General features: G+C 45.9%; 1 long non-coding RNA gene across 1 annotated transcript in view; it reads right to left on the bottom strand.

Annotated features, from left to right (window-relative positions):
* Positions 1-23,729, bottom strand: part of LOC138258615 (uncharacterized) — a 361,124-nt gene extending 337,395 nt beyond the window's left edge. The window contains exon 1 of the long non-coding RNA XR_011198458.1: positions 22,958-23,729. This is a non-coding gene — a long non-coding RNA (uncharacterized lncRNA). The remainder of the gene's footprint in view (positions 1-22,957) is intronic.
* Positions 23,730-27,218: the final 3,489 nt, after the last annotated feature.

Genomic DNA, 27,218 nt, shown 5'->3' with positions numbered 1-27,218 from the left:
CACAATATGGACACAATACTGGGACTAAATACGATCGGGGAGACAGCAATCAGGGGGGCACAATGGGGCAAAAAGCGTCGGCGGCGAGGCGCAGAAAAGCGGAAAAAAGCTGAAAAACAAACTTACGGGACGGCGGAAGCGGCACTCGGGTCAAGTGAGCCCACTAGCCACCAGGGATGAGGCACAGGAGGATGCCTGCGGGTGGAGGAGGGCCTCGAACACGCAGACGGCAGCGTGGTCGTGGGGCAGAGGCAGAAGGCAGCAGGTTGGTGCTGCGGTCGTGAGGGGCGAGTTCAGGACCTGAACCAGGTCCGAATTCGCTCACTGGCGACGCGCAGCGCCAGCCATTAAGAAGGGAGGGGGAGGGAGGAGCAGCTGGGAGGCGGGAGGCGGGAGGAAGCGGCAAATGGGGGCGCGAGGGGGGCGGGCCGCAGGGAAGCAGCGGCTGGGGTCGAGGAGCGCACAAGGGGCGAAAGGCACAGAAATCGGGCAAAAACAGTCACAAATGCAGGAAAAAACACAATATGGACACAATACTGGGACTAAATACGATCGGGGAGACAGCAATCAGGGGGGCACAATGGGGCAAAAAGCGCCGGCGGCGAGGCGCAGAAAAGCGGAAAAAAGCTGAAAAACAAACTTACGGGACGGCGGAAGCGGCACTCAGGTCAAGTGAGCCCACTAGCCACCAGGGATGAGGCGCAGGAGGATGCCTGCGGGTGGAGGAGGGCCTCGAACACGCAGACGGCAGCGTGGTCGTGGGGCAGAGGCAGAAGGCAGCAGGTTGGTGCTGCGGTCGTGAGGGGCGAGTTCAGGACCTGAACCAGGTCCGAATTCGCTCACTGGCGACGCGCAGCGCCAGCCATTAAGAAGGGAGGGGGGAGGGAGGAGCAGCTGGGAGGCGGGAGGCGGGAGGGAGCGGCAAATGGGTGCGCGAGGGGGGCGGGGCCGCAGGGAAGCAGCGGCTGGGGTCGAGGAGCGCACAAGGGGCGAAAGGCACAGAAATCGGGCAAAAACAGTCACAAATGCAGGAAAAAACACAATATGGACACAATACTGGGACTAAATACGATCGGGGAGACAGCAATCAGGGGGGCACAATGGGGCAAAAAGCGCCGGCGGCGAGGCGCAGAAAAGCGGAAAAAAGCTGAAAAACAAACTTACGGGACGGCGGAAGCGGCACTCGGGTCAAGTGAGCCCACTAGCCACCAGGGATGAGGCGCAGGAGGATGCCTGCGGGTGGAGGAGGGCCTCGAACACGCAGACGGCAGCGTGGTCGTGGGGCAGAGGCAGAAGGCAGCAGGTTGGTGCTGCGGTCGTGAGGGGCGAGTTCAGGACCTGAACCAGGTCCGAATTCGCTCACTGGCGACGCGCAGCGCCAGCCATTAAGAAGGGAGGGGGGAGGGAGGAGCAGCTGGGAGGCGGGAGGCGGGAGGGAGCGGCAAATGGGGGCGCGAGGGGGGCGGGCCGCAGGGAAGCAGCGGCTGGGGTCGAGGAGCGCACAAGGGACGAAAGGCACAGAAATCGGGCAAAAACAGTCACAAATGCAGGAAAAAACACAATATGGACACAATACTGGGACTAAATACGATCGGGGAGACAGCAATCAGGGGGGCACAATGGGGCAAAAAGCGTCGGCGGCGAGGCGCAGAAAAGCGGAAAAAAGCTGAAAAACAAACTTACGGGACGGCGGAAGCGGCACTCGGGTCAAGTGAGCCCACTAGCCACCAGGGATGAGGCGCAGGAGGATGCCTGCGGGTGGAGGAGGGCCTCGAACACGCAGACGGCAGCGTGGTCGTGGGGCAGAGGCAGAAGGCAGCAGGTTGGTGCTGCGGTCGTGAGGGGCGAGTTCAGGACCATTGATGTGTAGGTGTAGTGGAAATGGGCCCCTGAGCATGGGTGTCTGCAGGTGGAGACAAGGGGGGGCCTGCCCCCCACCCCCAGATTTAGGTACAGCCTTGTGTGCAGGCTCACATTGCAGCGTAACACTACGGTTGCAGTCGTGTTACGCTGCCTGCAATATTATGGCTGCACCCTCCCCCCCAAAACAGTCCTGGATTCTGCGGACCGTTCCCCCTGAAAACATTTCTGCAGATGCCCATGTCCCAAAGGCTTGAGGGCAGGGCCAGCCCATCCACGAGAGCGAAGGAGCGCTGCCTCGCTAAAAAATGCCACAGAACTGAAAAATAAAATGGTAAGAAACTTTCTTTATTATCATTTTATTTTTCTGCATCCTGTCCTGAACCGAGTGTCAAGACGACGTGGGGCAATTGCGGCCAAGTGGCAGCAAGGAGCTGTGCACTTGTTTAAAATGCTCATGTCCCTTTGGCTGGCCGTCGAACGACGGCCAACCTGACATGCACACTTAAAGCACAGGCCTCCAGAGCTCTTGTGAGCGCTGAGTAAGGCTGCTCCCACCAATCCTGATGCTTCTTTCATGCTGGTTACCACCATGAAAGCAGTGCCAGGATTGGCTTGTGCAGTTTCCTGGGTCCCGTTGCGCGCTTGTGCCAGAAGAGGAGAGAGGACATGAGGAGAGGAGGATGTTCCAAGCTAAGTGCAGTTTTTTTATGTTATTATTATTGTTACCCCCTTCTAACCCCCCCATTGTAAATGTGAGCCAGCCACCACTGCTTGAGAGGCCCAGCAAATGCTGATAATTTCTATATTTTACAATTCAAACAGCAGCCAGTGGGCCCACTTCCTTCCTTGCACTGGCGATCATGACAAACTAACTACACCACTGTATTTATCACCACCCACATACCATGCATCCCCACTACACAACATTGCCCCATTTAACAGAACAGCAACAGTTACCATTCACTAAAGTGCCTCTCTTGTTTTAGGTTATCCAACTAGTTGCAGACATTTTTATAGGGAATTTAATGGAATCTGCAATATTTTTAAGTGCATTAGAGAAGCAATCGTTAACAATATATTTTAAATATGAAAATGTGTATTTTCACTCTGTCCTCTTCTATTACACTGCAGTAGAATTACAAGGATTTGAGGATTTTGGAGTAGAATTGTGTAAACAATATATATATATATACAGAAGTGCAGAAAAGTTACATGTAAATGCACATTTAAATAAATGAAAACACATTTTGAAAAGATGATGTGAAGTGTGAGCAATCCATTGAAATTGGTCCTTGCCATACAACAACCGCCTTTCCTGGGTCAGTATCCAAGTGTATACTGAAATGCACTGATCTTTTGAAACTTGCTCAAAATATTGAGGATACAGGAGTTCTTAGTATATTCAATCTGTGGCAATAGATAATCGCAAAAGGGTTTGCCACCGCGCTGAGAAGTGGGGTGGGAAACAAATGAAAAAAAAACTTTATGTAGTGTGGACAAAATTCGTGCGTACTGAAATATCCTAACACTAAGAAAAACATTTATGAAAGGCAGTGTAAATTCTTAAATCATTTGACAGGAATCCATAGGAGTCACAATGAAGCTATCTTTGAATAGTTTTAACGTTAGGTTTTTTCTTAGTAGACATATGCAAGATGTGGGTTTGATGGCCAGAATCCTACAAGAATTTCTCTCATGCATAACCAATGAACAGGTTTTCCACAAAAAAAAATCCCTACATTCGAATGTAAAATTTAAAGGGTTGATATCTGACAAAGCAAATAGAGTTATTACAACACATATGGATTTTCTAGTTGAGTTGCATTTTGTTCAGGCTTACTTCTCATGTGCATCATGGTAATAGCAGGCATGACTTGTACAACTCAGGTAAACCTGGTGCTTGCAGCTGAAATTACGCCTGATAGTTGTTCTCCAAAACATGCATCTATTTATTTATGTGAAACTTTGGTTTAGTGCTAAACAAAAGAAGTGCACTGCCTTCGGACCAGCCAAATAAATGTTCAGTGACCTGGTATGAGCTGTCAATGAATGGCCAAGTGGGCCCATTGCTCCATAAAACCATCCTGATAGGTCCATTGTAATATCCATTTAGTGGCTGCCTCTAAGGCCTTCTGTTTGGGAAGGGCTCAGGCTGGATCTACATGGCATAATTAGTCTGTGGTGGGTAGTACGCTGATTTAGTAGAATAATTAGTGTAACTCAGTCACTACAAAGAAGGTGACTTAGTCTTACTGCATTTTTCCGACAAGGAAAAGGAAATCTAACCTAAATATCTGTCAGGCTCTTCCTGTACTCTCCATAAAATGGTTTAGTTTAAAGTATCAGGTCAAAGCACAGAGGCCAGTGCCTTTTATCTGCTACCCTTCTATTTCTTCCTGTTTCGCCTCAAATCCCTGCTCGGTAGGTAGCGGAGATATATTTTCAGGAATAAGTTGAGCCTTTTGAGAGCAAGAACAACTCTTTTATCTGTAGCTCTTTTCCTACTGGATTTTACTCCCCTGTTACCAGGAGCCAAGAAAGGCTTCCAAGGCTGGAGTTATGCATGTGGATTTGTATTTTAGCCACTACATGATGTTACAAAAATCTTATATGGGGTTAACGATCTAGTCGGCTTCTTTCGGGGGTTAAAATGGAACTATGTGGAGTGGATGCTGAGTCAACAGAAGTACAGAGGTGGCCGAAATTAAATCACACATCTATTGACCACTGATGATATTGAAAAGTTGAACACTTAGCCTGCTCCTAACTTTTCAATAGCATTTTATTTGTTGTCAAATGACTTGACAAATAAGAGGAGTGGAAAGTACAGAAAGTAAATAGGGATTTTGCAGCTAATTCCTTTCCACTTCCTGTTGTTTTCCGTCCCCCCATTGACCATGGTTAATAAGGGAAGTGCCAGGGTATCAGATGTCTGACAGTTTCTTACTTATTCTACAGGGATTGTGGCCTCACCTTAGCATCAAGACCATTCAAGATGTAAGATGATATTTCTTCTTCTGCCTAACAATAATACAAAGGGAACCTTTGCATGCCACACGATGTACGAAAGAGTACAGCAGCTGCTCAGGACTGACATGCCATTCTTCTGGGTGTTTGAGACGTTGTACTGCTCAGAACCATCACAGAGCATCCCTTAATAACCAGGAGAGTCTGGCAGTGCATCAAAGTGTGCAAATGTAACTTCTGCATGTTAAAAGTAATTGTGAATCTGAAAAATCCTAATCGTCTAATCACATTTTATGCATTATAAAATGTACGCATTCTCATTAAAACAATATTCTTAAGTGTGTTTAAAAATCTTATGAAATATATAACTCCAAACATCAATTAAGAGAAATTTAGCAAGGCAGGAAAAGTGGTGAATTATAAAAAAAAAAAAAAAAAAATCATATTCTTTAGTTCTATTTCCAGACCATTTAGTTGGAGATAGTGAGGCTTGCAGAGCAGGAGGTCACGCACCTTTATCACTTATTGATTGGGACGATAATTCAGATTTGGCCAGCCCGATACAGAAGCAATCAGTCAAAGGCCTGTTTCAGCCCTGACCGTAGCTGCAAGCACTGCATTGTAAAAATATGTCTCAAGACTGCTTTGAAATAACAGAAACTTTTAGAAGAATACCCTTTCTGTAGTTCCTCCGCTGCCCATAGCAGTGATGATGTGGCCACCACTGCCAGCATCAGCTCATCTTGAAACATGGTTTTAATTTTTACAAGGAAAGGACAAGTCTGCTATTTAGAATGATGTTAGTACACATTGATTATCTTTTGGTGCCCCCGGTCCTTTTGCACACTCTACTCATCTCCTCCAAATAACCAGTGGACCCCTGTCACCTCTCACACACCAGAAATTGCTTTCTTTTATTTTCTATGGCTAAGATTATTCCATTCTCTGATGGCCAGTTGGTTCACCTCTACATTGAACAAAAGAGAAATGATTGTTTTGGTGACCTTAAATGAGAACAATGTTCCCAACCACAATATATGGGTTGGCGATGGCTTAGAAAAAACAATATCAAGTCTACTCCTGATAGGAATATAGTGTTGAGAACATCAAATAAACTTGATTTGTCCGTGCACTGATATAGCGGACTCGTTTAAAGAGCTGATAAGTGGCATTGCTATTTTTAATAGTACCATTAGTAGAAAAAGACAGGACCCTTCATCACTTACAGTTAGTTATTACTTTTTTATACCACTGACCACAGTACCCCAGATACCACTTGTAAAGAAGGCTGTACGGCTCTATGATACTTGAATAACACTTGACTAACACTAAAGACAAGGTATGACAAGGCATACACAAAATTCATTTTTAAGCCGAGTGTCTCAAATACAACTAATCCGATTCAGGGTCAAAGTGCCATCCCCATTTGGTTTTGAATACCCATATGAGCAAAAAACATATACCCCGGAGGCAAAGTGAAAACATTATCTATAGCAACCACTTAAGTAGGTGAGGTTAAAAAGACAAATTGGGAAGCCTATGTTCTCAGCCCACAAATAAACTAAGAAGCCTTGCAGTCTGATCAGAGCTAAAAAAGAATGATGATAGCTAAAAAATAATGATGTAAAAATAAATACTTCTCCCTCCCTCTAACTCCAAAAGAAGAAAAATCAGCATGCCAGAACAAACTTTCCCCATTGTGTGAAAAGGACATTGTTGAAAGAGAAATGTGTTCCCTAATGTTGCTATGGGTTTGCAATTAAGTTTATTTGCCTGAAAGCTGAGTTCTAACTTAGTAGAATGTAACAGCATGCACCATGCAAACAACCCCCAGTCTATGGATAAACAATATGAAGAAATCTCATCAGCAGTCTGACTTCCTTCCACCTACAGTGACAATATGAAAAGGGAGCATTGAATTTTTGGAGTTTTTGTGTTCATTCACATGTCAATTAAAGTCCCCTTGCTTTCCTGCTAATGAGATGTGAATGCAAGTGAGGCGCAGTCTCAGATGTGGAGCGCTATTGAACACAGAAAATGGGACTATGGGAACCTGACTTGACTAGCTGGACAGTACCTTACCATGCACAGATAGAACGGATTCTAGGGATAACTATGCAAATGCCATTCGCTGGGTTGTTAAATAACATTCTTTGATGATGTTTCACTCTGCAATGGGTCTGGTGCCCAAGACACCTCCAATTACCATAAGAGCGAAGTTCACGAACATTCTGCACCAAATGATATGCGCAGTCAACCAGTCGCCCAACCCACCAGCCCCGCGCTCCAGGGGAATGAACTAGAAGGCTGCTTGCCCACAGACACGTCACATGCGCCATCCAACCACCACCAGGCACACAAGCTTTGCTTCTTCTAACCTGGAAAGAAAGCGTGCATATGGATGATGTATGGGTGTAGGAATTGAGATAAATATTTATTCCTGACAGTGTAGTTTTTCTGGATTCATATCTGATAATGACGTTTCATCAATAAGAAGCAAATGGTGCCTTCTCTTGGCAGCTTTCAAAATTGGACATATCCAAATATATTTCAAAATATTCGTTTTTCTTCATCAAATGTGATAATTGGCCATTTTGCTCAGTAGCTGGTCACGGAAACATCATTTAGTGAAAGAGTTGAAATCCTGAACAGGTTCTTATTTTAAAAAAACTCCTCTTTTTTTTTATACAACACTGAATAACTTAAAGTGCTGTTTGTGGCACTGAAAATGTATGTTGCTTCATTAAATGACTGCTTTTTGTCTTTAGAGTACTTAGTACAAGTAGAGAATACATGTTTAATAAAAATTCAAATAATTTTCTTTAAAAGTAACTTGTTTTACCTGTTCTTATAACAGTAGAATCACATGAAGAACACTGTAGCATTTTGGTAAATTTTAATAAATACTGTGATCGAGTGAGCATAATACTTTTTTTTTTTAACTGAAACTAATTTAAATGTATATCTAGCATAACAAACAGTTTTAAAGATTGAAACTAGTTTAAATGTTTACATCTAACTTAGAGAAGGACGGCATTATTTCTGTGAAATTAAACTGACTTCAGAGACCTTTGGCCTTGGCAGCAGGATGACTCCCTCCACACAATGAACTGGCCCAGTCGGCAGCCATCTTCAGAGCCCTCTTGTTCTGGTTTTTGCTACCGAGCTAACACGCTAAGGGCCAGATGTAGCAACTTACCAAATTGCGACTTGCAATTTGCGAGTACCTGCGACTTGCAAATTGCAAGTCGCAATTTGGGATGCAGAAAGGTGTCCAAGACACCTTCTGCGAGTCGCTATGGGGTCGCAAAGACCCACCTCATTAATATTAATGAGGTGGGTCGCAATTTGCAACCCCATAGCGAGTCAGGGCACTCACGGGGATGGAGGCCTGCTGTAGTCAGCAGACCTCCATGTCCGTGACTGCTTTGAAATAAAGCAGTTTTTTTTTTTTTCAAAGTGCAACTCGTTTTCCTTAAAGGAAAACGAGCTGCACTTTGAAAAATAAACCGAAACCTTTTGTTTCGGTATTTTTCAGGGCAGGTAGTGGTCCATTGGACCACTGCCTGCTCTGAAAAATTATTTTTTGGTCCAGTCACAAAGGGGAAGGGGTCCCATGGGGACCCCTTCCCGTTTGCGACTGGGTTACCATCCACTTCAAGTGGATGGTAACTGCGAGTCCATTTGCGACCATTTGCGACCATTTGCGACCGCGAAAGCGGTCGGAAATGGAATCGCATACCAGTGCGACTCGCAAATAGGAAGGGAACACCCCTTCCTATTTGCGACTCTGAAATGCATTTTGCGAGTCGGTTCCGACTCACAAAATGCATTTCTTTATACCAGATGGGCTTTAGCGACTCGCAAACGGCGTTTTTCGCCGTTTGCGAGTCGCTAAAGCTTTCCTACATCTGGCCCTAAGTCTAGAGCAAATTGTGCTTGGACCTGTGATTTTTCGGCGCAGACAAAAGGAAATCAGGACCTGCTTCAGAGTGTTGCAGGAAAGAAAGGGGTAAAATGTGCAGTTTCAGTTAATCCACATCAAGCAATCCAACTTGTTGAACTTGGACTTGGAAGGTAAAAACGCTGTGGAGGGGCTGCTGTGGGCGGTAGAGAATGGCTAGGGAGTTCCAGTATTTCCGGTGGACAGTTTTACCGACTGCATAATCCAGGTCAGAATAAGTGCCTCATTGTTGAAAGGGTACCCTTTTGTTTTGTAAAATATGAATTGGAGAAGACATATTTCTTTAGTGATTTAATACATATCAAGAACATGTTGACACAGAAATTCAAACATCAAAGAACTTCCATCTGAATCCCGGGTCCTCAGGAGAAGATGGCTAACAATGGAGATTGGCACCTAAGGGATATTCTATGTGTGGGTACACATAGGGCTTGAGGCACTTCAAACAACACAAAAGAGGAAGCTTCCCGGGCTTGCTATAGCACACCAAATACAGTCTCCAGAATTGGACAAAATACATGGCAGGCAACCCACAGAATAAGACACGACAGATGAGAGTCCCAAAACTGGAAGTAACTTTCCCAGTGTGCCCTCCAGAACTGCACACTATTCCAGATGATGAGGTGTTTCCAGTGACAATCGCAGTGTGAGGTGGTAGGACATACTCTTTATTTCCATGGACATTGATTCACCAAATTGCCACGGGCAGGTGAAGTGGCATAACATGCCCTTTAACCCCAATGACATCGTGGAAAGTGATGTCATATGACCTTTGACCTGCTGTCACCCTCAGCTGTCTGCTTCTCAAATACCTGCCTTTTCTACCTCCTCTCACTCGCCTGTCTTTCTCACCTGTTGCTGTCTCTTTCTCCCCACTCCTATCTCCTCTTCATTGATCTTCATATATCTCACACCTCTGACTTTCTCATCTGTGCTGTCTCTTTTTCACTCCTTTCACCTGTCTCCACCTTTCTTACTCCTTTGGCTGTCTCTTTCTCACCTTTCTAAACATCACCTCACCTCTCACATTTTCTCCTCCCCACCACTTCCTGTTTTTCCTAGGGTCCCTCAGCTGTTTTTCTAACCTCCCTCTGTTTCTCTTTCTAACCGTACAACTAAAGAATCCCATTCACCTCTGTCACTTCATCCCCACATGTTCAATTGCCTCCCTTCTTTCATCTGTCACTTTCTTATCTGTCCACTTCCATAATTCTAAGCTGTCTTCCTAATCTTTCATTTTACTGTGCCTCTCTCTCACACCTGTCTTCCCTTCCCCCACAGCTGCCTCTCTTTTCGTTGTCACTTATCCCTCTCAGATGTCTCCTCCACACTCTGTTTTGCCTTTTCTCTGAACAGACTCTTTCTCAGCAGTGTCTCAACTCTCTCTAAACTGCCTCTTGATTGCTTGTCTTACCCGTCCATCTCTGAGCTGGATCTTCAGTCTTGCCAACCTCCATCGGTCTCTCAGCTGTCCCCTTATTACTTTTCTTACACCTTTGCCTCCCTCTCTGTCTTTCTTAGCTACCTCTTCCTCATCTGTGTCCTCTCTCAAACTGTCACTGCTCTTTTCCTCTCTCTCATTCCCAGCTGCTTCTTTGCCACCTGTCTACCACCTATCATTCTCATCTGTCACCGCTCTTTGACGTCTCTTTAATTCTTCTCTGCCCTACTGTCTACGGTCTTTTTTTTTTACCCCTTTTCACATTTTCAGGAGCAACGGGAGGGGCAGGAAGCATGGGTGTTTTTACTGAAACCTAAAACAATTCCACTTGAAACAATAAATCACTTTTAAAAATGTATCACTTTCCTCTGAGGCCATGGGTCACAAGCAGTGTGATAGGGGTCGCAGGAGCTGTGACCCCTGTCGACCCCTAAATGTCGTCCAGATTTATTTCCTTCTTGTTGGGTCTCCCTCTGCACCACTGTGTTGTTTCTGTGCCTTGTGTGCAAGGGATCCGATCACTGCAGCAAGAGTGTGCAAATGGTTTCAGAGTTGAGAAAAAACAGCTCCTTTAGCTATGACAATGTGTTCGGAATTAAGACAAAGTCAGAGGTTGTAAAAATGCAAATCTTTTAGAATAAAAATGTGTACATAGGCTGAGAGCAGACTAATTATTTTTAAGAAAATCGTGTGCATACACCGCTAGTGTGCAGATTCTTCAAGAGTTAAGACACATGGGAGGCTGTGAAGATTCCCCTTCAAATCCAAGAGGGAGCCATAAGCTTTGCTAATTTGTACTCAAGAGAGAGGCAGAAGCTGTGAGCATGCACTTGACTTCAGACACAGGCAGGCCACGAGAACATTTAAATACATCAGAACTAATGGCTAAAGTGTTGTTGAACTGATCATAAAAATTAGTTGCAATTTGAGACCAGTCTTTCTGGCAACCATTATGAAATTTTACATTGCAGCCTACTTGCTAAGGTGTCAATTTGTAAAATTCAGAATTGGAGTGGGTCGCAATCATACCCAAATATTATTTATTGGGTAGGTCGAGAATTGTGACTCACTTCAAATAGCCATAGTTACAGGTATGCAAGGGTCAGCAGACCACCATGTCTGTGAATGTTTTTAAATAAAGAACATTAAAAAAAGCTGCCCGATTTCCTTAAATGAAACATTTACATTTTATGAATTGAAGTGTTTGAGACCACAAAACAGATTGGTACATCTGGCCCTAAGATACAGGGAGAAACTGTGAGTATGGACATTATTTCAGACTTAAGACACAAGCAGCTGCTGCAACAATGCATTTTTTCTAGTACTTGCAAGTGTATAAATAGCTCCAAACTAAAGAAACAGGCTACTTCATGATTAAGAGAGGAATAAACCGGGTATGTCACTTATTTGAGCATTAAGACACAGGCAAAAAATTGAGTAACAACATGCTTTCCGAATTAGAATGCCAGCAGAAAATGTGATAATGCGGTATTAAGACAAAGGCCAAAGCTTCAAGTTTGCACCTTTTCATTATGGATGAAGACAACTGAGGGTATGCACATTCCTAATCTCACCCAAGTTTTTGGGCTTGGTGTTTCCAGGCAAACGCTCAGAAAAACATCTTTATTTATAGCCAAGGTCGCTTTAAAAATATGGGCCAGATTTACAAGGCCCTAGCACCTACTTGGACCACATTAGTGTCATTTTTTTTTAATGCTAAAGTGTCTCAACGAGGAAAAAATCGCTGTGCCATATTTACAAAGTGGTGCAACGCATGCATTGAGCCACTTTGCGACCCTTGTGCCACATTATGCCTGCGTCAGGCATAATATATGCAAGGGGGGGCGTTCTGGCATTAGGAGTCCCACAAAAACGGTGGAATTAAATCTACAATATTTCATTGCACCATCTTAGGCGTCATTTTTAATCCCTGCTCAAAGCAGGCGTTTAAAGGATGCACCCTTTGAAATCAATGGACCTTCTAGCAGTTTGCTGCACTAGTGTCAAAAAATGTTGACGCTAGTGCAGCAAAGTGCCAGAATAGCGTCAAAACTGTTGACGCTATTGGCATAACGTGCGCCATGGTGCACCAGATCATAAATACGGCGTACCCATGGTGTCGTTAGGTGGCGTCCAGAGGGGGCGCAAGAAATCTGCCCTATGGCCCAGATTTACAAAAATCTGGCACATCAGTACTGATGCACCAGATTTCTTGCACCCTCACCTAACGACACCATGGGTGCGCCGAAGTTACGATATGGCGCACCATGGAATATGTTAGGCCAACAGCATCAACATTTTTGACGCTATTGTAGCCCTTTGCTGCATTAGTGTAAAAATGTTGATGCTAGTGCAGCAAAGTGCAAGCAGGCCCATTGATTTCAATGAGTGCATCCTTTTAAATCCTACTTTGAGAAGGTGCTAAAAACTATGTCAAAAATGGTGCAATGAAATCTTGTAGATTTCACTGCGCCATTTTTGCATGCCTTGTAATGTCAGAACGCCCCCCCTTGCATTCCTTATGCCCATGCAGGCCTAATGTGGCCCAAGGGGACGCAGAGTGGTGCAATGCATGCATTGTGCCACTTTGTAAACATGGTGCAGCGATTTTTGCCTCTTTGAACCACAGTAATGTAAAAAAAATGACGCTAATGTGGCGCAAGGAGGCGCTAGGGCCTTGTAAATCAGGCCCTCTGTTGTAGCAACAGACAACTCTCAAACATGCTCAGTAATAGACACATTCCACCAGGAGCCCATCACTTCACTTAAGTGATAAATAAAGCAACAACAACGCAGATGCCGCTGACCCTAAAGGTGTGTGAAGACACAGTATTATTCTGCTGCAACAATAGAAACCTTACAGAGACCAATAAGATACACACGTATGACCCCATGCAGCCCTATATCGAGGGATTTCGTCCCAGATCGAAAGGCAGGCAGATGCTGTGAATGCGGGTTGCCCTGGGGGCATTTTTTCATGAAGCAGAAACATCTGACGGCGATTCCCTCACAGTGACCGGGTGTTCTGCTGCAGTTATGTGAGACTGGTCTTTCTTCTCCCCCCCCCCCCGCCACCCGGTGTTTCGCCGCTCTCCCCCCGCCCACATCTGCCCAGGAGATACTTCCAGTGGAAGACAGATCGATGCTTCATAATTCACAAACTGCCTCAAAGTCAATGAGTGCGGACCGCTGTCTCTGGCCTGCCTCTGTGAGCACTGCAGGGCCTTATGGGAAATGCACCTCTCAAAAAGAGTGTACACGCTTCAGAAGCCAGAACATAGAAATACGGTAAAAGTTAAGGGTTGAGTGTGGGCACCGTATACCTTTAAATACATGAACATTAATACTACTGTTTACATAGTGCACACCACAAATCATATGTCTGGTTAAGCACAAAACAGCGGTCGCTATGATGTACATCAACGCTATTAGTGACAACCTATAAAAGGGTGAACGACTAAGTATGCAGTACCAGGAATGAAACATGCGGCCTGCGAGACCCATAACCTGAGAAAGGCCTCAGAAGGATGAAAGGCTAAGATACACCCTGTGACGTCACATGACCACTGACCACGCAGAGACATGAATTTCCGATCACCCGAGAGGTCACCAATGCTTGTGTTTGTCGGTGGTGTCTTCGAAATGCAATGAAATATCGAATATCTGAGCGTGCCTCCCTCCTGCTCCCTACGGGGCTTGAAGAGGTGATCCCTGTGGATGGGAGGGGGGGGGGGTACGGTATGGGGCAATCAGAATCTGATTCGGGAAAGATAACTGGACCTCAATGAACTGGTCAATAGATAAAACTTTGAGATAGTTGAACAATTAAGGACATGTCAATATCTGGTAGTTTGATGCAGTGGGTTCTAGTCTGAGAGCTGTGAGAAAGGAGTCAGCAACGAGGAATCGCCTACGAAACAGATTCAAGAGATCAAAGGGTGCAGGGAGTAGAAGGGATCTTAGCTGCTAACACGGGGAGTGCTTGCTGACATATTTTAACTCTAATATTCATCTGTACTAGCTATACAGCGCTCTACACCCAATAGCGATTTTTTGGCGCTGTATTTAATGGCGATAGATAACTTGACTCCAAAAAAACCAACCCGAACATTACTGCAAACCCAGTGATTTTCCATCAGAGTCTTACTTTTAAGCCTGGGTGGAAATTTAATTACATCGAGTAATTTTGGTAATTCTGCATTACTCTTTGATGTGGAATTATCGATAACAACGTGATTATTCCTGCTCATGTAATTAAGGGTAATTTGGGGGGAAAAAATGCTGCCATAAACGCACATTTATCGAGCTCAGGCAGCAGCTGTTCATGTTCTGTTGCATTTAGAGCTTTTTCTTAGCATAAAATGCATCCTTGCGTCCATTTTGGATGTGGAGTATTTTTGCACTAAGAAAATAACTCTAAATGCAGAATCCCTCTTCTTGCGCAATTCTGCTAATATCTTGCGCACTGTTACGTAATTTTGATGACTAGAAGTGCACTTCACCTGACTGCTGTGCTTAACACTGGACACGATTTTTATTATTATTTTGTTGGTCACTGAATTTAGAAGTGGTCACTTCTTCCTGCTGTTGACTTCAATCCTATTGGCTGACAATGTTGTGGACTCCTCACACCTCATATGGAAGGCCTTGCAGCAGCTTCACTGCCCCGCCCCCAAAAAAGAACTACTCAGGCTTGCCTACTCCAGGATGGGTTATTTTTTGCGCACCTCCAATAAGGAGAATCTACCTCAGTCCTAAACCAAACCATGACAGGATAATGTTTAGTTTGCTAAAGTTGTATTCTTATTTTTCAGATATATATGCACCTGCAGATCGTGAGTCCAAGCCTCGGTAATGCTTACTCAGCCTTTCAACCTTCCAAGGTGTGAAAACGTGGTAACAGACTGAATAATGTCAACATCTGCTGCTTACAACGCTTAGAAACAGGAGAGGTGCAGTACAAAGCGCTATTCAATATTAATCTACAGTAGATCGGTCAGCCTTCGGAGGTCCACTATAAATTTTCAATCCCTGTTGTTTTTTTTTTGTCTTTGGACCTTAATCAATGACTGCACTTTATTCTAAAACATTTAAACGACCGCGTCTAATTTATCTGTATTTGTAGCATGGTTACGCATTCGCACGCATTCAAATCAAATGTCCGCACATTGTGTACATCTGTGTCTTACAGGGATACAGAACGTGACATATAAACAGACTCGCTGTGACAATAATTTATTTTGTGATCCGCTGTGTATTTATTCTAAATATAAATTCACATTCTTAAGAGGGTTAAGAACACTCTTGGAAACGTAAAAGGCATTTCCTGACGGAAAGAGCAATCTGTCTGTACTTAGCAACCAGTTCTGCCCGGTCTCCAGAATGTCAGCGCCATAAAATCCCTGTCTCTGCTAACAGCGCGGACGGGTTGGGCTCGCCCCCTCACGCCCCCTTTAATTCTTCGCCTGTCACTTCCCCCGCCGCTGAGGCTGAAGTAACTGCCGGGGTGACAAAGGGGGCGCGCACGGTAACAGTGGGCGGGCACTGCTGGGATCACAACCCTAACCGAGGGGGCTGTGGCGGAGGGGGGGGACTCCCACTGCTGGCAGTCTCACTGGCATCCCACTGCCAGACGGGTCAGGGGATCAAGCCAGAGCAAGACGTGACTGGTGGGAGGGAGGAGTGAATGCACTAGGTGGAGGGTCGGGTGTCCCAGGCTAGCAGTCACTAGTAACTCGCAGTGAGGGGTCAGAGAGGCAGGCCAGTGCATGAGGGGACTTAATGGTGGGTAGGGAGGTGAGAAGGCGCTGGAATTTGTGTGTTTGGGTGGGTGGGCGGAGAGGGAGGGGTGGCACTGCTGGCAGAGTCACTGGTACCCAGTGTTTGAGGTGGGCGGGATCTGTGCCTATACTTTTTTATTTTAAGAAAAAGAGTTCCTCTATTTTTTGTGAAGAGACAACTGTCCCAGGATGGCTAAATCCAATACTTATATACTTCAGCTGAAGTGTCATTCAGGAAGTCTCCTGTGCTGTGAATCCGAAGGTGGACAGACAGCTAAACAAGAAACAAGCCTTCTTGCCAGGGTCTCTGCCGCTTTATAATATAAATGTGCATAACTGGTTCATCTGCAAGTGTAAAGGGTGCTCAGAAGCTAGTGTTGGCGTTAATTGATGGCATCACTTGAAGCTTCCTGATGAGACAGTTGTATCCATTTTGAGATGCATTGTAAAGGGGCTACCAGCTACTTTGTGAAATGTGTGATTTTAAAAGACAGTTATAAAAAGAATCGCACTATGTACAGTTAAATAAATACATAGTAATATGATGCTTTACATAGCACACACTACACATGATATTGCTTAGACACCTAAAACAGCGGTTGCTATGATGTAAATCATCACCAATGTTGACAAACTATAAAAGGATGAACGACTAAGTATGCAGTACCAGGAATTAAACCTGAGGCCTGCAAGACCAATAATCTGAGAAAGGCCGCAGAAGGATGAAATGCTAAAATAACACTCTGTGACATCATGTGACCACTGATCCAATGAAGACATGAATTCTACAGTCTGGGTGTTACCAAAGGCATCTGCAGGAATTTTTTCAGGAGGGGCATCATTTTAACTTCATCCATGGTCCGCGGCGTCCAAGACTGTTTTTGGAGGAGGCCATACTACTACAGCAGCCGTAGTGTTACGCTGCACCCTGAGCCTGCACACCGGGCTGTACCTAAATACAGGAGGGGGCAAGCGTGCCCCACTCTCCCTCCAGATGCCCATGGGTATTACTGCATCTGTTGTTTGGAACACTTTTCTTTAAATCTTAACCACTTTTGTGCATTTTGTACAGCCTTTCTTATACTGTTATGACTAAATTTTAAAGTAATGACTTACATATTCACAGTGCTTTCTGTCACAAGCTGGGTACTCAGTCACTATTTTCACTTGCACCTACCAGTTCAGTGGCTATTTGGTTACAGACACAGACCTCAGTATTGCATTGACTAATAACTAGTTCACAATATACAATGGTGCATTTCCCACTGATTAACTTACTTGCATTTATTTTTCATTAAAGCAGTGTATTATTGCATTCATAGTTACCTGAAAGTGATAGGCCGAAAAAAAGCTACAGAATAATATTTTTTTTAGCCATGCCTTTGACCCCTCCCCTACACTCACTCTCTATGCCCACTTTGTGCACAGCATCACAGTCCCCTCACTTTAAAAAAAAAAACACTTCAAACACTGCTGGTATCTCATAGCAAGAGGGGTCAAGAGGACATGCCAGTGAAAGAGGGAACTCACTGGTGGGGAGGGAGGAGTAAAGGCACTATGTGTGTGTAGGGGGTACTGCCACCTCAGTCTAATTTCCAAGATTAAACATCACACTGCCTACTCGGCTTGCAACCACTGGGGTCCGGAAATCATGCCAGTGCAGGAGGGAGCTGGTGGGGAGGGAGGAGGGAAGGGCAGAGCAAAGGTTGGATGTTTTACACTGACAGGTACTCAAATGGTCATAGTGCCTGCACTTCTTTTATTTGTCAGAGAGAGTGCCAGACCTTCACGCAAGTATGAAATGCTCTTAATGGGTGTGATCTGTATTACTGGCAGGGCCACTGGAATTATGTAATTGTGCGGCTGATTGTCGCATAAATATAGATTTGCCACATTTGCCACCTAATCTATCTTCTGCTGCATAATCTTCAGATTTTTTGCAAAAACGTTTTTCCAGTTCAAACAGTTAAAAAGTTACAAAAAATGCAGCTACATGTTTTGCTGTGCAGTGAAAGGACCATTGCCAAGCTGGGCTTGTCACCTTTTTGGTTCTTTTTGCTATATTTGGATACTAAAATTGTACTAATCAGGTGCAACCTATATCCAGCCAGTGTTACAAAGTTTAAAAATGATGACATAACTAAGTAACAATATTACAAAATGTGCTGCATTATGCCCCATACTTTGCCCTTTTTTGCTGCATAATTTACTCTACCCTACCACATAATGTGTCCCTCTCCTGCCTAATTCCAGTGGCCCTAAAGGGAAACACCACAGCCAGAAAACAGCAGGGCCACAAACCAGACACAAAGCACAGATGTCCAAAAGCAATATGTGCTGCAGCAAAGGAGAGTGACGGTGTCCAATGGCAACAGAAGGACCTCTTTCAGGGCAAAGACCATCTACAAGGAAGACAACAGCAGGGGTCAGATAGGAAACACAAAGCAGGTGTTCCAAACCAAAAAAGTGCTGTGGAAGAGAAGAATGAAGACATCTATGGGCAACACGGGGAACAATTCCAGGGCAAAGGGAGACTACAGGGAAGACAACAGCAGGGGTTAGAGAGGAGACACAAAGCAGACGTTCAAAAACAAGAGATGCTATGGAAGAGAAGAGTGAGGCCACCTAATAGCATCAGGGGAATACTTCCAGGGCAAAGGGCAACTGCAGGGAGCAGACGCAGATCACAGACACTCAAAATTAAAAAGTGCTGCAGGAGAGAATCGCAACTGAAGAAAAACTCTGATATCAAAAACAGCACGGGCCAGAGAGCAGGCTCCAAGCACAGACCTTCAAAGCAATACGTGCCATAGAATGGAAGATGGAAGTACTCAGAGGGCATCAGTGGAAGTACTTTCGGAGCAAAGGGCGGTCATCATGCACAGACCTCAAGAGCAAGAAGTACAGGGACTTCCAAAAGCAAGAAATGTTGTGGAAGTGAAATTGGAAGGTGCCCAGGAGCAGCAGTGAAGGCACTTCAAGGCCAAGCCCAAAAAAGACACTAAGCAAAGACCAGAGCAAGGAGAGCTGTAGAAGGAAAGAGCGAAGACACTCAGGGGCAACTTGGAGAATGTTTCCTGGGCAAAGCACAGCACTGCAGCCAAATAAACAGCAGGGATCGTAGACCAGATACCATGCACAGACTGCATAGACCTAGAATTGTTCTGGAAGCTAAGATGGAAGGCACCAATGGACAGCAGTGAAAGAAAGTAGCAGAATTTAAGCACAGACTTCCAAGAGAAAGAATGCTGTGGAGAAGAGTGAACCACTGCCAGGTCAGAGGGCAACACCACAGCCACAGAGTTGCACAATTTAGGAAGCAGAATTGAAGCACAGACCTCCAATCACCAACATCTAGGAGTTAGAAGCGCTGACGGGCACTACAAGCACCCAAGAGCAGTAGTGGAAGCACATTGGAGCAAAGAGTGACACGCCAGGGACTTCATTAAGGGGTTGCTCCTCGCGACTCCTGACACTGTCTTTGAGACTCCGGGCCTCAAAGGTGGCAAAATCAGTGCCAGAAATACAGTGGAGGCTCTTCCTTACGGACATCGGTTGGGGCTCCACTCTCTTTGTTTTCTTATTTCTTATCTCTTGTTTTTTTTATTACACTTATAGCAAATCATGTTTCCATTTTTTTATCACACTAATAGTAAATGATTAATTTTTCACTATTAGTGTAATAAAACATGGAGTACAATTAGCTGGAATATGACCTTCTCTGAAAGCTGGGGTAAGTAAAGAAAATGGGTTTAAATATATGTTACGAGTGCGCTTGCAGGTGAGCTTGGGTTTACATTAGAGAGAGTATGTGTATGTGTGAATGTGTTTATGTGTAAGCATGTGTGTGAGTGAAACTGAAGGTCAAATGGAATGTGATGTCATTCTTGCTACCCTGGCATTTTGGTGAATTTACGTTTTTGGTGAAACCACAGCTAATATTTATTAATGATTAGGGAACAAACTAAGCACAGAACTCCAAGGGCAAGAAGTGCTGAAGATGGTGTTAGTGAAAACACTTAGGGAGAGCAGTGGAAGCACATCTGGGCAAAGGGTGATGTCACAGCCAATGAACAGTGGGGGTCAAAGAACAGATGCTAAGCACAGAGTTCCCACAGCAAGACATGCTGAGGGAGAAGGGGGTCAAAAACAAGTGTGGGGCCTAGTAGTAGATTTCTTCTCAGTCCTATCAGAGTAAACGGCCGTAACTACAAGCTTAAAAGCCCTGACAGGTCGAATGGTCGAAAGACAAGCGGTAAACACCCCGAGCAAGTCTCAAAGAGAGGCGAGGCGATGGGCTGAGTAGTCCCCATCTCTCGATACTGCCACAGGTAAGGCCAGAGGAGGGGACCAAGACATCTCAGAGAGCTGGCTCTTGAGACAGCCAGCTGCATTAAGGAGTCCTCCTTGTGCATGAAGTATTGAGGGGTTCCCAGGTAACTATTGACATGTCAAGGACTCCTTTGTGAACACCCAGATTACATCAAATAAACTGCTGTGCAGCAAAAAACCATATTACCAATAAAGTGCTTGCCCACAAATCTTTCTTCTCTCCTCCTGTGTGTATCAGTGCATACTCCGGTTTTAGTTACAGAAGCTTAGGGATGAAATATTGTGACTTGGCTACTAGGCGACAACACTGCCAGCTCAGTGCAGACACACCCGAAGATGCTGGGTGTCTGGTGCAAAGGAGGGCTCTGAAATCCAGTATCAAAGGGATACTCTTGTAGCTGCTGGAAAATGCCAGATGCTTGCAGAATAATTTGTGTCATAAAGAACTAAGCAAAGGGAAAGAGGGAGTTGTGACTATTCTATTCACTTTTGGGGTGGTCATGTCATGTGTATGTATTGCACTCATGGGGGCACGAGCTGCACGCAAGGCGTATGCAAGCATGTACTGCACTCATGGAACACGAGCTCCATGTGGGCCGTGTGCATGAAGATATTGCCCAGGAGCTGCTAGCAATCGGGCTCTGCCATTCCTGGAAGGAGATGCCTGGTGCAATAAAATGCTGATATGTTTGTGACAGCATAAAAGGCCTGCTGTGAATCAGGGAGGTCCAGGGGTGGCAGCTGCAAGACCCGAGAAGAGAAAGTAATGAAAATGCTCTGGAGACCTACAAACCTTCTGTTGTTTCTACTCCGTGACTTTCAGCTAACCCGAGGCACAGCTATCAATAGTGCAGCAGGTGTAGTAAACGCAGGGCACATAGGTCTGAGGGGCCCACTACACGCCAAGGTAGCTGTTTTTTGCTTCCAAACTGTAAATGTGGAGCCCTTTTTTTGGTTGCATTACAGTCCAAGGCACTGTTTGTAAGCAACAGCCTAGCCCCATGGCTGCAAATACATGTGCAATGTAGGGTCAAGGTTTGTCCTTGCAATGACATTTGGAGGTCAACAGGTGCATGATGTCACTTCCGTTACCTCTAACTATATGGATTTCAAGGTCGTGAACTATGTAATTTCCGCTACATCCGACCTTATGGTAAATAGCATCCATGCATAGAAAGGTAAACACAGTGTGCGTTACAGAGGGCGCGAATGGGAGGACACTCTCTCAAGGGTGCCGTAAACTAGGACCAGAGAGAAAAGGTAACCGCTGTACTAATCTGACAGAAAGAAGTTCGCCGAGGCCATTACAGCTGCAGCTGGGCGCAGACAACAGGCCACTGTCTGGGGCATAGCCCACATCAGGCGCGACGTGTGCGTTACACTCCTCTCGCGCAAACGTGCTGTGCCCACGCGCACACGGTCAGCACGTGGCACCGCGGGCACTGCCGAGGGGTAAGAAGGTGAAGAGATGCCAGGCATCCTTAAATCACAAAGACCTCCGATATTAAAAACAAATAAACGAGGGAAGCTCCACCTCTCGCCCTCCGTCTACACTCTGCAGACCCCTGCCATGGGCGTCCGTCCATTCACTAATGCACATGCAGGTGACGTGACACCCAGCAAGCTTTAACCCCTGATGGCGCCACCGGTTTTGAACCCTTTGCCCCCCTAGCGGTCTCCTACTTGCCACGAATGGGTTGGACAAGGAAATAATTGAAAACGATGTACATTCACGTGGCTCTCTGCGCCCTGCTGGCTCTCTGCTATTGCCCATGCCTTCGTCCCCTCCGGCACCAGGGGTGGGTGGCAAGGCCAGTGCCAGGGACGCGAAGGGGCAAAGCAAGAGCATCCGCTAAAAGAAGTCCGTGAGAGCTGCCGGGGACTCATAACACGTCACATTTCTTTACCTTCCAACCCCCGCCAGCCCTGTGCCTCCCCACTCTCATATGACAAACACGCCGTAACAATGACAGATCTCTGAAAGCCAACGTGCACTTTTCACGCCAACCTTCGCGGCATTAACACTTCATTCACATCCAGGTAACTCCTGTGGAGAGTGGAACAAAGCAGCTCGCCAGTGTCACCTCGACCCCAAAGAGTGCACAAGAATCATACATCCGGGGCCAACATGTCCATGCTAGGAGCACGCTCAGAACAACCTTTCACATGTGAACCTGCAGGACACCCGAATGAACTCACGTCACCTCATACTGCGCTGGCACAGGGAGCTGTCCCGTCCCGCCTGGTGCTGACCCAGCCTCGCCTTGCAGTAAAGCCTGTCATTTCCTGCATACACAAACAGTGAAATAGTGCCAAGACTCGTTTTTCTCGTGATCACACTAGGTTTCACAAGTGCCAGGCGCTAAATGAAGAACTTGGCATGTGTTTAGCGGTGTTTAGCGAGTACTTTGCAGGCACCCAGCACGGACAGAAGCCGTCTTCACATGTCTGAAGCAGGGTGAGCCTCAATTCATCTGAACATTCTTCCGTTGTAAACTTCCAGACTAGTGTGTGGACTCGAGAAATGCCAAGTGCGTGCCTGTGGCTCTACAGCAGTCCCCCCAAATGAACCCCTTAACGTGTGGGATTCAGTCCCACGCAGCTCCTTACCTTCTCGTTCAATAGACATTGGAGTCAGGCGGCGACAGCACAGCTACGGGGGCTCGCGCACACATAGCCCCCCTTATCACACCTGATTCCACACCACGGGGGAGGAGGTCCACAAACCCCGAAGACTTCTCCTCCAAGAAGCTCTCCTAACCCCGTCCACAAGTCAGGTCGCCGAGCAAACCCCGCGCCAAGTTCCGTCACTCCGCTCGCCTCGCCACCTCTGCCATCACCGGGCACCTGTGAGCCTCAAAGAGCCGGTCCACGCAACCCCAAAGAGTCGTGCCTTCCTCTCATCCACGGGTCCTTCAGGACGCATCCAAAGTGACGTGAAATGACCCTAAGCTACTTCTCTGTCGCTCGGCGTCCAAGGCAGAGACCTCCTCCTGCTGAGAGGGGTCCCCAGTGGACACGGGCTCAGTCGGCTGGAGCCTTCCCGCGTGGCATCCCCTCACTGCCCGCCGCTTGGGTACATATTTACCAGACCGCCGGCTTGAGGACGAAGATGCAATTGGAAGGGCTCCTTAAGACACACAGCGCCCAGACCCCTTTGCGTCGGGCATCAGTGAGGAGCAGAGCGGCTCCCGCGCTGCTTCAGCTCCACTCCCGGTGCCAGCAGGACGCACTCCAAGATAGCAGGATAACCTCTACTCTCACCACACACCGGGCTCCCAGGACTCCTCCAGCACCAGCAGACTGGCACTACTCCCGGCACATGGTCCCCGGTGCCCCCCGACCCCACCCTCTCAGTCTGAAGTTCAGGTGAAGAAACCCATTCCAGCGGCTCCCAGCCCACAGATCCGCTCTTAGCCGCGCTTCCCATTCACAAGGCAAATGCCATTCTTTACACCTGCCTAGCAGGCTGGGCAAAGGCAGCGCGGTAGAGCCACCTAGCGGCCGCAAGAGGAAGTAACACAACGGGCTAGGAGGCACCTTAGGTCCGCTAGTCCGCTGCAGCATGCTGTGACAGAAGCATCAAAGCAGGGCATTGAAAAATATGGGGTGCTTGAAGAGCAGATGGCACCCTTAATACACACACACTTCAATACCCGGGCGGATAAAAAAAAAGAACAGGCAGCCCCGTACTCGCTGCAGTGTACAGTAGAGCATTGGAAGTGCACCCTAAAACCAGTGCTTGAAATGGAAAAATAGAAGTACAGGTACTCTGCTTATGTCTGAGAACTGCCGGTACTCTCCAATGAAAAGTATTAAGTTTTTCTTGAGAAGTGCAGGTACTCTCCCTCTAAAATGTAAAAAGTACTGGTCCTCCGTACCGGACAGTACCGGCCCATTTAAAGCCCTGTCTCAAATGACAATGCCCATTGACGGGGAACTTCACACCAAAATGAAGGTGCTTTACAGACAGATAGAGGTTCCTATCGGAATATGTGATAAGGCGCACGCACGGTGTGTGGCCCTTTGGGTAATATTGCTTTGATTACTTGTGTAACGGAAATAAATAATGTAATCCACTTTAGCATACTCGTGGCCACAGTGACACTTTGGCTGTGCAATTACCTCCCGTGAGGTAGGACAAGGGGCTTATGCGGGACTCATCCTCGTGCCACGTCACAGTGAAACCCTGTGACACATTTCTTGAATACATAACACGAGTGTTCAGACGAACTATGCAATGTTACTTTGGAAACGTAAGATGGCTTTTCTAACGTTTTAGAACAAACAGGTACATTGATGAATACAACCCTACCTATAAATAGTCATAGCAAGCAGTCCCGATGGATGAGACTGGCCTATTCGTTTAAGCTGACCCGTTCTTAGGCTCAGAGCTGCTCAGGAACTGTTACTCCCTGGCGACCCTCCTCCAGAATAAAATGCTTGCTAGGGATTGGAACGCACTGGGGTATACGGCGCAGTGGTGAACTGAACGACTAGGGTATAACTCACATTTCTGCCGAAAGTTTGGCACGTCGGTCAAGTGGGAAAGTCGAAATTGCCATTCTTAGCCAGGAAACACAGCCAATCTTCATGTTTAATTTTAACCCTACTTGCCTACAGCGCCAAGAAAGACATCTGGGCAATAATATCGCTGCATAATGTACTTACACGTGCACGAAACACAACGGACTTCAGCGTCCAGGGGTTGTAGAGTCTTGGCGAAAACGTTGGTTCACCCCCCTCCCTCTCACACACACACACAGCTGTCCCACAACAGAACACGATCTGGATAGCGGTGTCTAGGCACTTGGACGCGGTGATGCTATGGGTTAAAATCCTACGTATTTACAGGAGCTCGGCACCTATTGACGCGTCAGCGACCCCGCAGTCTCTCGAGGTGTATGCAGAGAACTGGTGAAGCAACCCCTCCCCGCCCTCGCCCCCCTCCCAACCCCCCACACGTATGCCTCAATGGCTTGTTCTCCGTATACGTGAGGTTAAATCAAACGCGGTGACACGAATTGGCGCGCATTTGATGGGTTCATTCGTAGGGCTGCGCGGTTAACAGCCCCAGTCCTCAATGTCTGCCCATCCCTGACATCCGGCACCAGGCTCGGGCCGAGTTAACTGCTCTACACTTCAGATCATTCCCTCTGTTAACATTTTGGAGGTTTGTATTTTTGTGACAAACGATACTGCTTATTAATAATTCATGTTAAGTAAAACACGCAAGTGTTGAATTACTACGCATACAGGTGAACGAGTTTGTGTTTTCTTGATCAAAGTGTATACAACGAGCATATTTAAATGAAAGTCTAAGTCAATAGGTAGTTTGTAACTCTGAATGTCTCTTCCGCTGCGTTTCCGTTGTTCAGCCGCTTCACCAAAGGAGAGAAAGAGGCCTCAACCTCGCGTGACCTCTAAATCCACTTAACATAAACACAAAGAGTGCTATGGAAAAGGGATCAATCTTCACTTTTGTTTGTCCCTCCACACACTTCAAACTGGATCCTTTTCTATGTCCAGAGCCAGGTTCAGTCTGCCCTGGTGGTTTCACCCCACTATGGTGTGACTAGGTCACCTCTGAGGAAGCATGCCATGATTCTGTGGGTGATGCGACATATCCATTTATCTTGGATCCCTGAAAGAGGTGTGTAGAGGGACAAGCAAAAAAAAGAGTTGTACCCTTTCCCTAGCATTCTTTGTATTTGTGGTTCTGTGGTTCAGCTCAGTTTCAGGCCTTCATGAATAGCTTTTGTTGAATGTGCAAGTTCTGTTCAAATAGTGTACAGAAGACAATATCACTAAAAAGCAGGATGCTTACTTAGAAAATGGGGTAGTGCTAACATTTAATGCCACTGACTTGACCTATTCTGTTTAACCGAAATAATTGACACATGGGATCATGCCATATTGAATCTGTGCTTTAACTAATTTTCTGTGCAACTATTGTGTATATGCACCTCTTGTTTTTGGGGATGAGTCAGAAGGTGTTTCAACCTTTCCTAGATGCTAATAGGGATGTTGTCTGACCGTTTGCCCATCTCGCTGCTCATTTGAGACTTAGAATTATTTTTTATCTTGTTTTTTTCCTATGTGAACTTTGCCTTTGAGCTTTAATGACATTACATCTGTATCATCTGTTTTTTAAAGATTTTTGTAATAATAACCCTTTGGCTTTTCTTCGATCTAGAACTTAGTTATGGAGTGATCCCAGTTACTTATTTTTGACTCTTTGCCAAACTGATTGTAGGTGAGGTGTTCTTTTTAGCAAGATCAACCAGGAGTGGAATGTCCTGAAGTAACTGGAGATGTCCTGAAGATTTTGGGATGACATGATTATTGGGGTATGGTCCTAAATATTGGGGGATGGGGTTCCACTTCAACACATGTATACACATACTTTCTTTGTTTCAATGAAGTATGTGTGTGTCTTTTAAGATCCATTGCGTGAATTTTAAATTAGGTGATGACTGGCCCCCCAAGGTAAACCTGCACATTATTTATTTCTATAACTATGCATACACCAAATCCCTTTATAGCAAGAGGTGATGGCTGTCCTATTTCTCAATGTCTGTTTGAATATTGTGCCATGGCCCACTGTGCTGTCCAGAATAGAGTAGGTGCCATTGGAATTATGAGGTCTTGTGTCACAATGCTTTCCACATAATTATTGATTTACAGGCACTTGCCACAAAATCCAGCCTATCAGGGGCGTAACAGAGGCCCTACTTATGTGAGTGTTTGGGGCTCCTTCAGCATATCTTTGAGGGGGCTTCCTCATGTTTTCTTATGCCACTGCAACCTATGCAGCTTATTTTCATTTTATTGCCAAATAGTTTAATCAATCATTTATCTTAATTTGGTC

This window comes from Pleurodeles waltl, chromosome 2_1 (assembly GCF_031143425.1).
Source record: "Pleurodeles waltl isolate 20211129_DDA chromosome 2_1, aPleWal1.hap1.20221129, whole genome shotgun sequence".
Classification (NCBI taxonomy): Eukaryota; Metazoa; Chordata; class Amphibia; order Caudata; family Salamandridae; genus Pleurodeles; species Pleurodeles waltl.
The sequence above is the reverse complement of the archived record's forward strand: the minus strand, read 5'-3'. Positions and strand labels throughout refer to the sequence as shown.